Source organism: Callithrix jacchus, chromosome 4 (assembly GCF_049354715.1).
Source record: "Callithrix jacchus isolate 240 chromosome 4, calJac240_pri, whole genome shotgun sequence".
Taxonomy (NCBI): Eukaryota; Metazoa; Chordata; class Mammalia; order Primates; family Cebidae; genus Callithrix; species Callithrix jacchus.
This window is the reverse complement of record NC_133505.1, coordinates 9,167,380-9,180,705: the sequence shown is the minus strand read 5'-3', so window position 1 is coordinate 9,180,705 and position 13,326 is coordinate 9,167,380. Positions and strand designations below refer to the sequence as shown.

Sequence of the window (13,326 nt, the reverse complement as noted above, 5' to 3'; positions counted from 1 at the left end):
ATGGCCTGGCACGGTGACTCACCGCTGTAATCCCAGCACTTTGAGAGGCTGAGGCAGGCAGATTACCTGAGGTCAGGAGTTCAAGACCAGCTTGGCTAACATGGCAAAACCCCATCTCTACTAAAAAATACAAAAAAATTAATCCAGGCGTGATGGCAGGCACCTATAATCTCAGCTACTTGGGAGACTGAGGTGGGGGAATTGCTTGATCTGGGGAGGTGGAGGTTGTCATAAGCCAAGATCATGCCAGTGCACTCCAGCCTGGGCGACAAGAGTGAAACTCCATCTGAAATAAAATAAGATAAAATAAAATTCTATATTAATCAATAAAAAGAAAGTAATTTTAATAGAGAAAACCTCTATAGCTGTGATAGACCCGTAAGTGGGGACAGTCTAGCCACGTGTAGTAGGTGCACCTCCCACAGCTCCTTCTTGTCTTACAGCACTCCTTGCCCGCCTTGTGTCATAATGTTTCGTTCACCTCATGTCCTCCTCTGTGAATCTGGGAGCTCTTTGAGGACAGGGGCATAGGGGCATGACACATTTATCTCACTGGCCCCAGAGCCCCAGAGCCTTCAGTCTGGCTCCAAGAAGCAGGTCTCCACAGTATTCATTACAGGAATGAGGGAATGTAAAGTCATCTTCCCGTTAGACAAGGAAGTTAAGAGACATCCAAGTCTCCAACAACATGAGAACGGAAAGCTTTTGTTTCCTTGTAGATTATCTCAAAATCACCTGCTTCCCCATAAGGGAAAGAATGTTATTTTTCAACTATAAACATTGATCTAAAGGCTATATAGCAAAGAAAAAAAAAAAAAAAAGGAGGCCGGGCACAGTGGCTCACATCTGTAATCCCAACACTTTAGGAAGCCAAGGTGGGCAGATCATGAGGGCAAGAGATTGAGACCAGCCTGGTCAACATGGTGAAACCCTGTCTCTACTAAACACACAAAAATGAGCCGGGTGTGGTGGCAGGTGCCTGTAACTCCAGCTACTCGGGGTCTGAGGCAGGAGAATCCTTGAACCCAGGAGGCGGAGGTTGCAGTGAACTGATGACAGAGGAAGACTCAATCTCAACAAAACAGGAGGAAGGTGGAAAAATGGATAACATGCAAAAGAAAGTCAATGAAACTCCACATGCCTAATACATTTCAGTTAAGTTAGGCATTTATTCAGAAGAATAAGGTATACATGTTCTTTTCCTTTTGCACTTTGTGAGAGAGTCCCGTGAGGAGGGTGGCTTTACTGCCTTCGCTAGAAACCTCCCCACTTCAGCACCGAGGAGGGAAAACATTCTCTTCCTAAACCCTCCATTCTCATTTATGTTTTATTTTATTTTCTTTTTGGCCATACACTCTCTGGCAGTCTTGAGAAGTCTGTGGATTACTTTTATATGCATATGCAATACAATAAATAGGATTATTGGAAACTAATTATATTAAACATCCTCACCTTTGCCTTAGAAAATCAAAATACTTCCAAAGTGAAATTGCAAAGGGACTTTGGCTGTGTGTGTTCCAACTATTACCCAATAAGGAAGCAAGTTCAAGAAAAGCCGAGACAAGATTAGCGGGTGGGAAGGGGAAGAGAGAACTATTTGTACTGAATTTCATTAAATTTAAAATTGAAGTTTCTTCTGAAAAGTGACCTATTTGGTTACTAACGGATTCCCCATTTTCAAATTGAAAAAAAAAAAAATACGGTGGCTCACACCTGTCATTCCAGCGCTTTGGGAGGCCAAGGTGGACGGATCATTTGAGATCAGGAGTTCATGAACATCCTGACCAACATGGTGAAACCTGTCTCTACTAAAAATACAAACATCAGCCTGGCATGGTGATGCACACCTATAATCCCAGCTACTTGGGAGGCCAACACTGGAGAATCACTTGACCCTGGCAGGTGGAGGCTGCGGTGAGCCAGGATTGTGCCACTGCACTCTAGCCTGGGCAACAGAGTGAGCCTCCGTCTCAAAAAAAAAAAAACAAAAAAAAGAAAACTATATTGGCTTTTCCTGATTAATTCACATGATGTAAAAGTAAGTGAGTAAGTAAAAGTTGATTCTTTTAACTTTCTTGTTTTGCAGCTGAGGAAGGAAATTGAAGCTCAAAATGGTTGAATTACGCTACAGCATCATGTAAGTAAAGAGACGCGAGAGCACAAGGCCATACGTCCTAAACCTACATCAGACTCTCTCCACTATGTGTTTACAGACAGGGGTGTGCTGGAGCCAGCGGGTGAGGGAGACAGTTTTTAAATATTCAGGAATTTTACAATCTGGGTACTAAACCATTGGCAGCTTGAAATCAACCATAGAGGGAGTATTTGCACCACAAAAATTGGCAAACATTACAATGCAAGATTGTTGCTTTTTAAAACAGCTGGGCCAGGAGCAGTGGTTCATGCCTGTAATTCCAGCACTGTGAGTGGCCAAGGCAGGAGGATCACTTGAGGCCAGGGATTCAAGACCAGCCTGGGCAATGCAGCGAGACTGCATATAAAGATATGAAAAGGAGGCCAGGTGCGGTGGCTCACGCCTGTAATCCCAACACTTTGGGAGGCCGAGGTGGGTGGATCGCCTGAGGTCAGGAGTTCGGGAACAGCCTGGTCAACGTGGTGAAACCCCATCTCTACTAAAAATATAAAAATGAGCCGGGTGTGGTGGTGCACACCTGTAGTCCCAGCTACTCGGCAGGCTGAGGCAGGAGAATCGCTTGAACCTGGGAGGCAGATGTGGCAGTGAGCCGAGGTTGCACTACTGTACTGCAGCCTAGGGGACAGAGTGAGACTCCATCTCAAAAAATAATAATAAATAAACAAAAGTAAAAACATATAAAGGTATTTAAAATGTTTTAAATTAGCCAGGTTTGGTGGCGTGTGCCTGCAGTCCCAGCTCCTTGGGAGGCCGAAGCTGTGGAGTTTGAAGCTGCAGGCTGCTGTGAGCCGTGATGGCACCATGCGCTCCAACCTGGATGACAGAGCAGGACCTTGTCTCTAAAACAAAACAGAGAAAAGAATTTGGTTTATATGTCCTAATATATTTAATTATGCCAGCTTACCTCATGTGTTCATTTATTTCAATCCGCAAATCCAAAATGCTTGAAAATATAAATCCCAGTGGTTAAGCATAAAGCTTTGGCTGATGCGTGAGTCCTGCCTATACCACCGATTATCTGTGTGACCTTGAACAAGTGGATCCCCTTCTCTGGGACTCATCTTCCTCTTCTGCAACACAGAGCTGATAACGTGTGCTTCTTAGGTAGTTACGTTCGCTATCCAAAGTGGTGCATTTAAACTACTTAATAGTATGGCTCCTCACATGCAAGGCTCCCCTGGTTGTCAGCTATGATTATTTTCCTCTTGTTTCTCCTTCTTCTTTCTCTTTTTCAATTGTTCATCACGGTAGATTGATATTATTTACACTGATATAAAAAAGAGGCATTTTTAAGAGATGTTGGACAACAAACAAACAAAAACACCATATGCGACCAATGTGGAATTCTGGAGAGCGGAGATTCATCCCGCCGTGTGTGGGATTCTGGAGAGCGGAGATTCATCCTGCTGTTCCTGACTCTTACAGTGCACGGATCTTTAAAGGGCTAGTGCTATTTCTGTATAAATTCTGTAATCTTAGCATCACAATCCAACAGGGTTACTATTGATAGTACCCCTGATCAGCATGATTTTAGAGAAACCAAATGAAAACCATATACTGTGTCAAGGGTCACTCTATCCAAAACACGCAATCAAGCCTCTTACCCCTCCAGGTAACGAAGCTTCATTCTTGACTGTTTTCACTTGCGGAACCTGATGTCGATCTGCCCACCTGCTGAGACATGCTGTATTTTTCAGAGCTAGGAGTTCCTCTGTTAATGAGATGGAGCTTTGTGGGAAGAGGCTTTGCCAAAAGCCTCCAGAGGACTCAGTCCAGAAAGGCTAAAGAGTTGGAGTGTCATGTGGGCTGTGTCAGTGGGCCATGAGTCAGGGAGACATTCCCCTTTGCTTTTGCTGTTGGCCTTGGCTTGCCCACGAGTGGGTCCCACAGGTTCTCTGCCGCCAGAGTGCTACGGAAAGTGAAACCACTACCCCAGTGAGAGGGTGGTGAAGCAGCTGAGGAGAGGTGGTGCAGAAGCCCCTAACTTCCACCCATCCCATCCCAGCCACAAAAGCACAGGAAGGGAATAACGCTATCCCTGTGGTGCTCAAGGTTCAAATACGATCCCCTGTAAAAGAGAATACAGAGTAAAGTCAGAAGCAGTTATTACAGACTCAGAGTTCCAGGCAATACATTCTGTAAGTTCAAAGAAAGGGAACAGCATGCTGCTCTCCTTGCCCTATCTCGTCTTGCAGTCCGGGTCTCCTGGCCCAGCCACTTTGGGCTTGTTCATTTTCCGAGCTAAAGGTCTAGCCCAGAAATGGCATCAGGTGTGACAAATGGCCGGGCTATGGCCCAGGAGACATCAGCCTCCAGCTGCTGCAGAAAAAGTGTTTGAACACAAATATTAATTCTGTATAATAGCAGAATGGCAAGAAGAAGAATAGAAACAATTACCATTTGCTGAGTGTCTACAGTGTCCTAGGTACACATGGTATCTTAATCTTCCCAATCGTATAATACATTCGATTATAAATACATGGATAGGGCTTCCTCCTTTTTCCCAAAGTTAGTTAGATACGACTGACAAATAAAACTGCTGTATATTTAAGGTGTATGACATGATAATGCACCTTTTGTTTTGTACTGAGACGGAGTTTCGCTCTCGTCGTCCAGGCTGGAGTGCAATGGTGCAATCTTGGCTCACTGCAACCTCCACTTCCTGGATTCAAGCAATTCTCCTGCCTCAGCCTCCCAAGTAGCTGGGACTACAGATGCCCACCACTACACATGGCTAAGTTTTGCATTTTTAGTAGGGATGGGGTTTCACCATGTTGGCCAGGCTAGTCTCTAACTACTGACCTCAGGTGATCCACCCACCTCAGCCTCCCAAACTGCTCAGATTACAGGCGTGAGCCACTGTGCCCGGACCATTACATTTTTATGTACATATACATTGTAATGACTGTTAAAATCAAGCTAATTAACATATCTATCACATTACACAGTTACAATTCATATAGCTTTCCGTACTGGCTGGAGTTCTGAGTGCTTTACCTGTAAGAGCTCATCTAATCCCTACAACCACCCTGTAAGGGAAATACGATTCCCACGAGAACTTCAGTAGGTGGTTATTATGATGCCCTTTTCAGAAAAAAAAAACTAAAGCATGTGGAGTGCATATTGTTCAAAGCACACATCTGGTGAATGCAGGCTCCTGGATTCAAACCCAGACGTGTCTCATCTAGCTTCGAATTCAAATCTTGTCCTCTTAAGCATTAACAGTCAAATATGGGTGTCTTTCAAATTAGTGTTTAGTTTGATAGTTGGCAATGGCATTGAAAGAGTGTAGAGAAAAAAGGAAAAAATATAAACTAGACTTGGAGTCACTCAGGGAAAGGTTGAAAGTCTAAGAGTTGGGGAGTAGAGAGACCCTGTCCCATAAGCATTTTCAGAAAATTGGGCTTTGTCATTAAAGTGTTCCTTAATAATATTTAACTCATTGGTGTGCAGATAAGTTGGCTCTCTGGCGTGGGGGTTGGAGGGAGACCTGGCTTGTAGTGCTTGCCAATTTCTGTGGTGTAAATACTCCCTTCATGGCTGATGTCAAGATTCTAACATTTTAACACCCTGTTTGCAGAATTGCTGGATGTTTAGCAATTAGCTCTCATAAACCAGTAGGAGTTGGCTTTAGCACACCACAATTGGAACTCATGTAGCAGATTATTCTGCCCCACTCTAGAAGCCATATCCTTTATTTATTTATTTGAGATGGAGTCTTGCTCTGTCACCCCTCTGGCTGGAGTGCAGTGGCACGATCTTGGCTCACTGCAACCTCTGCCTCCCCGGGTTCAAGTGATTCTCCTGCCTCCGCCTCCTGAGTAGCTGGGACTACAGGCCACCATGCCTGGCTAATTTTTTGTGTTTTTTAGTAGAGACAGGGTTTCACCATGTTGTCCAGGCTGGTCACGAACTCCTGAGCTCAGGCAATCCGCCCGCCTAGACCTCCCAAAGTGCTGGGATTACAGGCATGAGCCACTGTGCCTAGCCTGCCATAGCCTTTTACAATACCTATACATTCCAGGCAGATTAAAGGCAGAGTCCTCCATTTTTAAAGACCTGAGGTAGTCCTCTGTGTGCTTCATGCGTCCCTCCCAAACTGGGTGCTTTTACTTCTTGTATTTAATGGCAATATTTTTAGTTTATTGTTCTTGATTTTAAAAGGAAATTGAGATGTTTATGTTTTTCTTCCCTTGGCCATCAAATAAATCTAACAAATGTGGGTGGCTTTGTAAATGGTGTGGCCTTTGATTGACTGGGTGAAAGGTTTCTTCACCCTTGTGAAGTGGACCAACCTTTAGGAGACCTAAGGCACCTATAGGTGTATGTCTGTGTGTGCACGTGTATACACATGCATGCATCCACCAAGATTCACTGTGAGCCTGTTGAAGCCAGCAGCATGTATGGACACATAGCATTCAACATTTTGGATTTGCACCTATTCCTAAGTGCTTTCCCCCAATATTTTGAGGCCCCAACATCCATGCAAGTCCCTCTGTAAGTGCATGATTACCATGAGGTCATGATATGAATTCAGACCTAGCAAATTAAATGGCAATTATCCTTTGAGAAACTATGTAACTCTAAGGATAATCACCATTTTCTGTGTAATTCTTTTTTTTAGATCTTGGGGCTGCTCATTTTAAAGCACATATAACCAAATGAGTAATTACATAGCAAGGGGCTGAAAGGTAACTGTAAAATAATTGCAAGCTATTTGATTCCTCCATGAAAACACGTTTAGTAAAATATTCCCCTAAAGTGGTTCTTTTACCTATGGCACACTTTGAGGTTTTTTTTTTTTTTTAATTCTTTTTAATACTAAATCATAACTCCTTTGAAGAATATTTGGCAAATTACACAAAAGTGTAGGCTCTAAGTGTACATTAAAAAGCTAGGTATGAAGCTTGGGGTTTTCTTCTACTTTATGTAAACATTATTAGTCAAGGTTTATCATCAGATGCAGTCTATTTTTGAACCACACAGTGGTCCAAGGTTTTTGTTTGCTTAACACAGGGCTCTTTCTAGCATCTGGATGTGCTTCCAAAGTGTTTTCCAAGTGTCACTAACTTCTTATTCAATTTATTTATTTATTTGAAGCAGAACCTCACTCTGTCACCCAGGCTGGAGTGCAGTGGCACCTCTCAGTTCACTGCAACCTCTGCCTCCCAGGTTCAAGTGATTCTTCTGCCTCAGCTTCCCAAGTAGCTGGGATTACAGGCACGCACCACCACATCTGGCTAATTTTTGTATTGTTAGTAGAGATGGGGTTTTGCCATGTTGGCCAGTCTGGTCTCAAACTCCTGAACTCAAGTGATTCACCCACCTTGGCCTCCCAAAGTGCTGGGATTACAGGTGTGAGTCACTGAGAGCAACCCATTCCATTTAATTTTAATAGCGAGTTCGGTTGCATGGCTTTCTCTCTCTCTCTCTCTCTCATTCTTGCTCTCTCTCTTCTCACTTCAGGAATAGAGAATAATGGAGGTCAGAGATAAAAGTAAAGACGTGTATGTATGTGGCATGGGGAAGAGATCTTTGTGCTCGGAAATAGTAGACATTGGGCAAAATACCTTTCCTATCTTGTAAGATTTAAGCTAGGAATGTAAACATTTTGTGAGTACTGCACACAAAGGCATAATGCATGTGAATGTGCTTTTAAAAGTCTGAAGTCGGTTGGGCGCGGTGGCTCACACCTGTAATCCCAGCACTTTAGGAGGCTGAGGTGGGCAGATCAAGAAGTCAAGAGATCGAGACCATCCTGGCCAGCATGGTTAAACCCTGTCGCTACTAAAAATACAAAAATTAGCTGCGCATGTTGGCATGCACCTGTAGTCCCACCTACTCAGGAGGCCGAGGCAGGAGAATTGCTTGAACCCAGGAGGCGGAGGTTACGGTGAGCAGAGATCGTGCAACTGCGCTCCAGCCTGGCGCCTGGTGATGGAGCGAGATTCTGTCTCAAAAAAAAAAAAAAAAAGTGTGAAATCTGGCCAGGTGCAGTGGCTCACGTTTTTTAACCCCAGCACTTTGGGAGGCTGAGGTGGGTGGATCAAGAGGTCAGGAGTTCCAGACCAGCCTGTCCAATATGCTAATACCCCATTTCTACTAAAAATTACAAAGATTAGCCAGGCATGGTGGCACAGGCCAGCCACTCGGGAAGCTGAGGCAGGAGAATTGCTTGAACCTGGGAGGCAGAGGTTGCAGTGAGCTGCAATCGTGCCATTGCACTCCATCCTGGATGACAAGAGTGAGACTCTGTCTCAAAAAAAAAAAAAGTTTGACGTGGTATCTAAAAACACACTCACAAATGTAATTGAATTCTCTAACATTTGGAGTAATTCTATTCATCTGAAATGATGTAGCTGCATGCCGCTCCTCTCCATCTCCACTGTTCCTGGACCCTGCCTCTCATTCTATTCCTCTCCTCTGCTTAGTTATTTTTTATTCTGATCATGCTCTGTAAATGGTCAAGAGCCAAAAGCTGCAAAAAGTCAATATCTGGTGAAGAAATTATCCTCTGTGTCTTAACAAGATATTACGTTAATTACTGTTTCACTTCTACCTTTAAGAAATGTCAGGCTTTTTCCTTGAAGAATATTTTTCGCTTCAGTGACTGCATAGAGAAGTGGCCTAAGAGTTAAAATTACCAAGAATCAGAACTTTCTAACACCACCGTTTTCTTAATATCTTTTAGATGGTGAAGTTTAGAAACATAATTATATTACATTTGCAATGGATGCTTACGGCTTTCCGTGCCTTTGTGAAATTATCTATTCCTAGAGTGTCTTGCCAAAGTGATTCAGATTTCGTTCCTTTCTCAGAGGGCGCGGTGCTGGAGAGTGGCGACCCCAGGGTAGATGCAGACTGACAGTCTTGGGTCCTTCCTGTCACCAATGCTTATTATGCTGATAATTTTTGTTTCCTTTAAGCTCTTTTGGACTTGAATGTGCTGATCATTCAAAATGGAACCAGCCACTTTTCATTCATTTTGTCACTCAGCACACCACTGTTTCCATAAGTTAAATACTGTTATAGCCTCCAAAATTGTTTCCTAAGTATAAAAAAGCAGAAGCAGTCAGCTTGCTTGTGTTAAGCATAATGTAATGAGAAAACCAGTAGAAAGCCAATAAAACCATATAGAGTTTAGGTCCGCAGTGTCATTGGGAATTATTAGTAACAGGAGAGCCCATTTGTGAAAACTAGACTTAACCGATTTATGAATGCTTTCTAGATGCATGTTAGATAAACGAGCAGCCCTTAAAATACAATAATCCGGTCTGTAAACTTCTTTGACTTTTTAAGATAGCTGTCACTGAGGAGGGGCTTGTATTTTGCAGATGCTGGGAAATACAGGAGGTCAGGAATTTGTGACCAGCCTGGCCAACATGGTGAAACCCGGTCTCTACTAAAAATAAAAAAATCAGCCAGGCATGGTGGCGCATGCCTATAATCCCAGCTACTCTGGAGGCTGAGGCAGAATAATTGCTTGAACCCCGGAGGCAGAGGTTGCAGTGAGCCAAGATCACACCACTGCACTCCAGCCTGGGTGACAGAGCTAGTATCCTCTGTCTCAAAAAATAATTATATATATATATTAGGGTTTATGTTAATTCACATAACATAAACCATTCCCCAGGTGCATTGAAAAAAAATTAGGTAAAAGCAATTGATTCTTCCAAGTTTCTTGTTTTGCAGTTGAGGGAGGAAATTGAAGCTCAAAATGGCTGAGTCATGCTACAGCATCATGTAAGTAAAGAGGCAGGAGAACATAAGGCCACGTGTCTTGGAAACTGAGGATGTGGATGGGAAGTAAGGAGGTGGAGACACCCTATGTTAAATATTCTTTTAAGAAGTGTGATTAACGAGGACTCATTAGAAGCAGTAGTTTACAAAGTACACATTTCTACAAATGAAGCTTTGACGGGGTTATTTATTGGATTGGAAACTTTCCAAATAAATTTAATTGCCGAGGAAAAAGAACAGGTAGATTGTGATAAGTTGGAGATATGAGAGCTAGAAGGGTCAATTGATGGAGTTCCAGAGGAGACGTGAGATGGGGCGAAGAGCAAGGTACGAGAGTTGGCTTTGAGTGTCCTTCTTATCCTCTGAGACTCTGGCAAAGGAGGTATGGATGTCAGAAGGACATGGTGCTTCCTGTCTGCTTGTAAGATCCTTTAAAGTGCTGACTCTATCATTCCATATACTTATCGTCCTCTCCAGGCTGTGTAATCTGCGAAACTCTTAAGAGCCCTGTGACAGACACTGCTAATCGCATATCTGATATCCATTTTCACGTCCTTCCTTACACATCCTTGACTTGGTTTGATTGTAGCAATGAACCCAATTCAGGTGCTCTAACTCCCAGCATCCCTTGCAGCTAGAAGTGGTCATGTGATGTAGTTCTGGCCAATGAGATGAAAGCAGAGTCACTGGGTGAGCTTCCAGGTCAGTTTATTAAAGAGGCCAGACTCATGAGATTGAAAATCAAATTGGAAGAATAATGGAGAGGGGAAAAAAAGGAGTCCAGGGAACCATGCCACTATGGGGCTGTAGCATCAGCCCTGTGTTGTGGATCTCCTGGAGATGTGACAAAAACAACTCCTATTTGATGAAGCCTCTGTCGGTAGGTTTCTGTCCTATTTAGCTAATGCAATTACCACCTGCTGCAGATGCCATCTATAGTCTTATCAAAATAGATGGTGGGGTGGGGGTGAGGGATGAAATACTGCCTACTGGGTACAGTGTGCACTATTCAGGTGACAGATACACTACAAGCCTAGTCTTCACCACTACATAATATATACATGGGCTGGGTGCAGTGGCTCACACCTGTAATCCCAGCACTTTGGGAGGCCAAGGCTGGCAGATCACCTGAAGTCAGGAGTTCAAGACCAGTCTGGCCAACATAGAGAAACCCCATCTCTACTCAAAATACAAAAATTAGCCAGGCGTGGTGGTGCACACCTGTAGTTGCAGCTACTGAGGAGGCCGAGGCAGGAGAATCGCTTGAACCTGGGGGGGTGGAGGTTGCAGTGAGCTGGGATTGCACCACTGCACTCCACCCTGGGTGACAGAGGGAGACTCTGTCTCAGAAAAACAAAAAAAAGTCGTCGAGCTGGGGTTCAAGGCCAGTGTTAGCTACAGTACTCCACACCATTAGAATAACTCATACAAACCTCCCTTCTATATTATGCTTTCTCTTCAAGATCTCATTTTACTTTATCCAAATCATATTATTAACCTTTCAAATATCCTCGGGCATTAATGAGGAATTAAAGATAGTTTTTTTGTTTCTCAGGCTAATACACTTTGGCTTTGAGTATCTGAGGGTCCTGCTCATAATCCGAGAACTGGAAGGAGGAAAGAAAATACAGTTAAAAGCTTTTGCAACCATAGGGACAACAGACTGGTAAAGGGTCCCCAGTTTCCCTCTGGACTCAGATGGGTCACTTTACCCTCAACCCCTGTTGGTATGTCACTAAGAATGACTTTCTCTCTATTAACATTTGTCACTCTTTCTAAATGGAAAACAATTTGTACATTTCTCTTGCCACCCAGAAGCAGGACAGTCCTGGCACAGATATTTCCTGGATATTTAATGACTCCCTAACTCCCTCCCACTGCTGCAGCTGCTGCACAGCAGGCGCAGGGAAAGATTAGATATGGCATTTGCACCTGGCCTGTCATAAATGGCTCCTTGGTTACGTTTGAAGGTTAACAGGCCCAATTCCCTTCTCTTCCTCCACCCAGAATGCTGCAACATGAAAGAGAGCCGTAATTATTCATAAACAATAAAAACTCCTATGGCACAAATAAAATGAATGAGTTTATTTGCCTACTCAGAGTGTAAGTAGACATTTTCCTGGTTGTTGCCATCTTTGGGGCTATGATTAGAAATGCCTCCTCTACCCCTTCTATTTGAATGTGAGACTCTAGGTCTTGTTTCTGTCGGATTGATGGGGGCAGATTCTTCATAACTATTGTGTGCTACTGAGTGATTCTAACCTTTGCAAACTAAGACTCCGTCTCTTGGTAACTTTGCCTTGGGACTTTGCGGTACGTCTGCCTCCAGCTGGCCTCTCTTCCCCTTGCCCCTGTTTTTCTAACCCAGCAATGATCTGAAGCTCAGATCTGGAAATGGGGTGGAGTTGGGGGCATTTCATTGAGTCATCTCTTTAATCATGATTCAGTGGATCCTGGCTGGCTCAACACAGGATTAAAATGAGTTTATAGACCTCTGCAGTCAGCTGTCATCTGCTTAGCTCCAATGTGGTCATTTGAGAGCAAAAAAGAAAAAAATGCAAAAACTCAAAGACTGCATATTAGCAGATGGCTTGAATGTGCTGTCTTTTTCCACAAACCCTAATGCTCTATACTTTTGCTGCCGGCGTGTGACGTAAGCATGATTCACACTTGGAACTGAGAGACTCCCTTGACCACTTGGAGTTCAGAGGCTCACAAGGAACTGTAGTTGAAACGGAAGCTTGTCATCTTGGTGGCACTTACTACTCTTAGCTTCCAGGCTTTCCAAGGATAAGAGCCTGGTTTTTACCCCAAAATAGTAATTTTGTTTTAATCCCTGTTGATTGAGAACACCAAAAGTTACTACGAAAGCAGCACATTTTGTATTTATTAATCATTACAAAGCTACTTACACACGAAAAAGAGTGGTACACATATTGCAATACATTATTTATTCTGTCCTTGATAACCCTTGGTATACAGACTCTGGGACGCCTTATTGTCACTCAGAAAGTTCTCAGTAATTCAAAGACCAAATGGCAGTCACTCTTTGAAAGAAAAAATATGACACTTGCAGAAAAGATTTAAAGGGAGAGCTGTTAAAATCTTGCAAAAACTTGCAGAATAAAATCTTAAAATCTTTTGGTACACCATGTTCCACAGGACAAGAAATCTAGGGAGATAGCTTATAAATTTCTAGCAATAATCTTAGCGCTTAGGCATCTGTTGTTTAGCCAACCTATGGATACTGTAGTCTTTAATGAAACGATGTAATTGGATAAAATTCCTAATCGGCTCAAAATTTTTATCTTGAGTAACCCTTAGTGTAATCGCTGCATTAGCAGTAGTGAACTACACTTGAAAATCCCCATTGAATAAAGTACATTAAGTAAAATGCAAAAAATATGAGCAATCTAATTTAATTTCCATAG

At 43.1% G+C, this 13,326-nt stretch overlaps 1 long non-coding RNA gene across 1 annotated transcript in view; it reads left to right on the top strand.

Annotated features, from left to right (window-relative positions):
• Positions 1–3,672, top strand: part of LOC128931695 (uncharacterized) — a 141,573-nt gene extending 137,901 nt beyond the window's left edge. The window contains exons 3-4 of the long non-coding RNA XR_008480437.2: positions 2,087–2,137; positions 2,862–3,672. This is a non-coding gene — a long non-coding RNA (uncharacterized LOC128931695). The remainder of the gene's footprint in view (positions 1–2,086; positions 2,138–2,861) is intronic.
• The last annotated feature ends 9,654 nt before the right edge of the window (positions 3,673–13,326 follow it).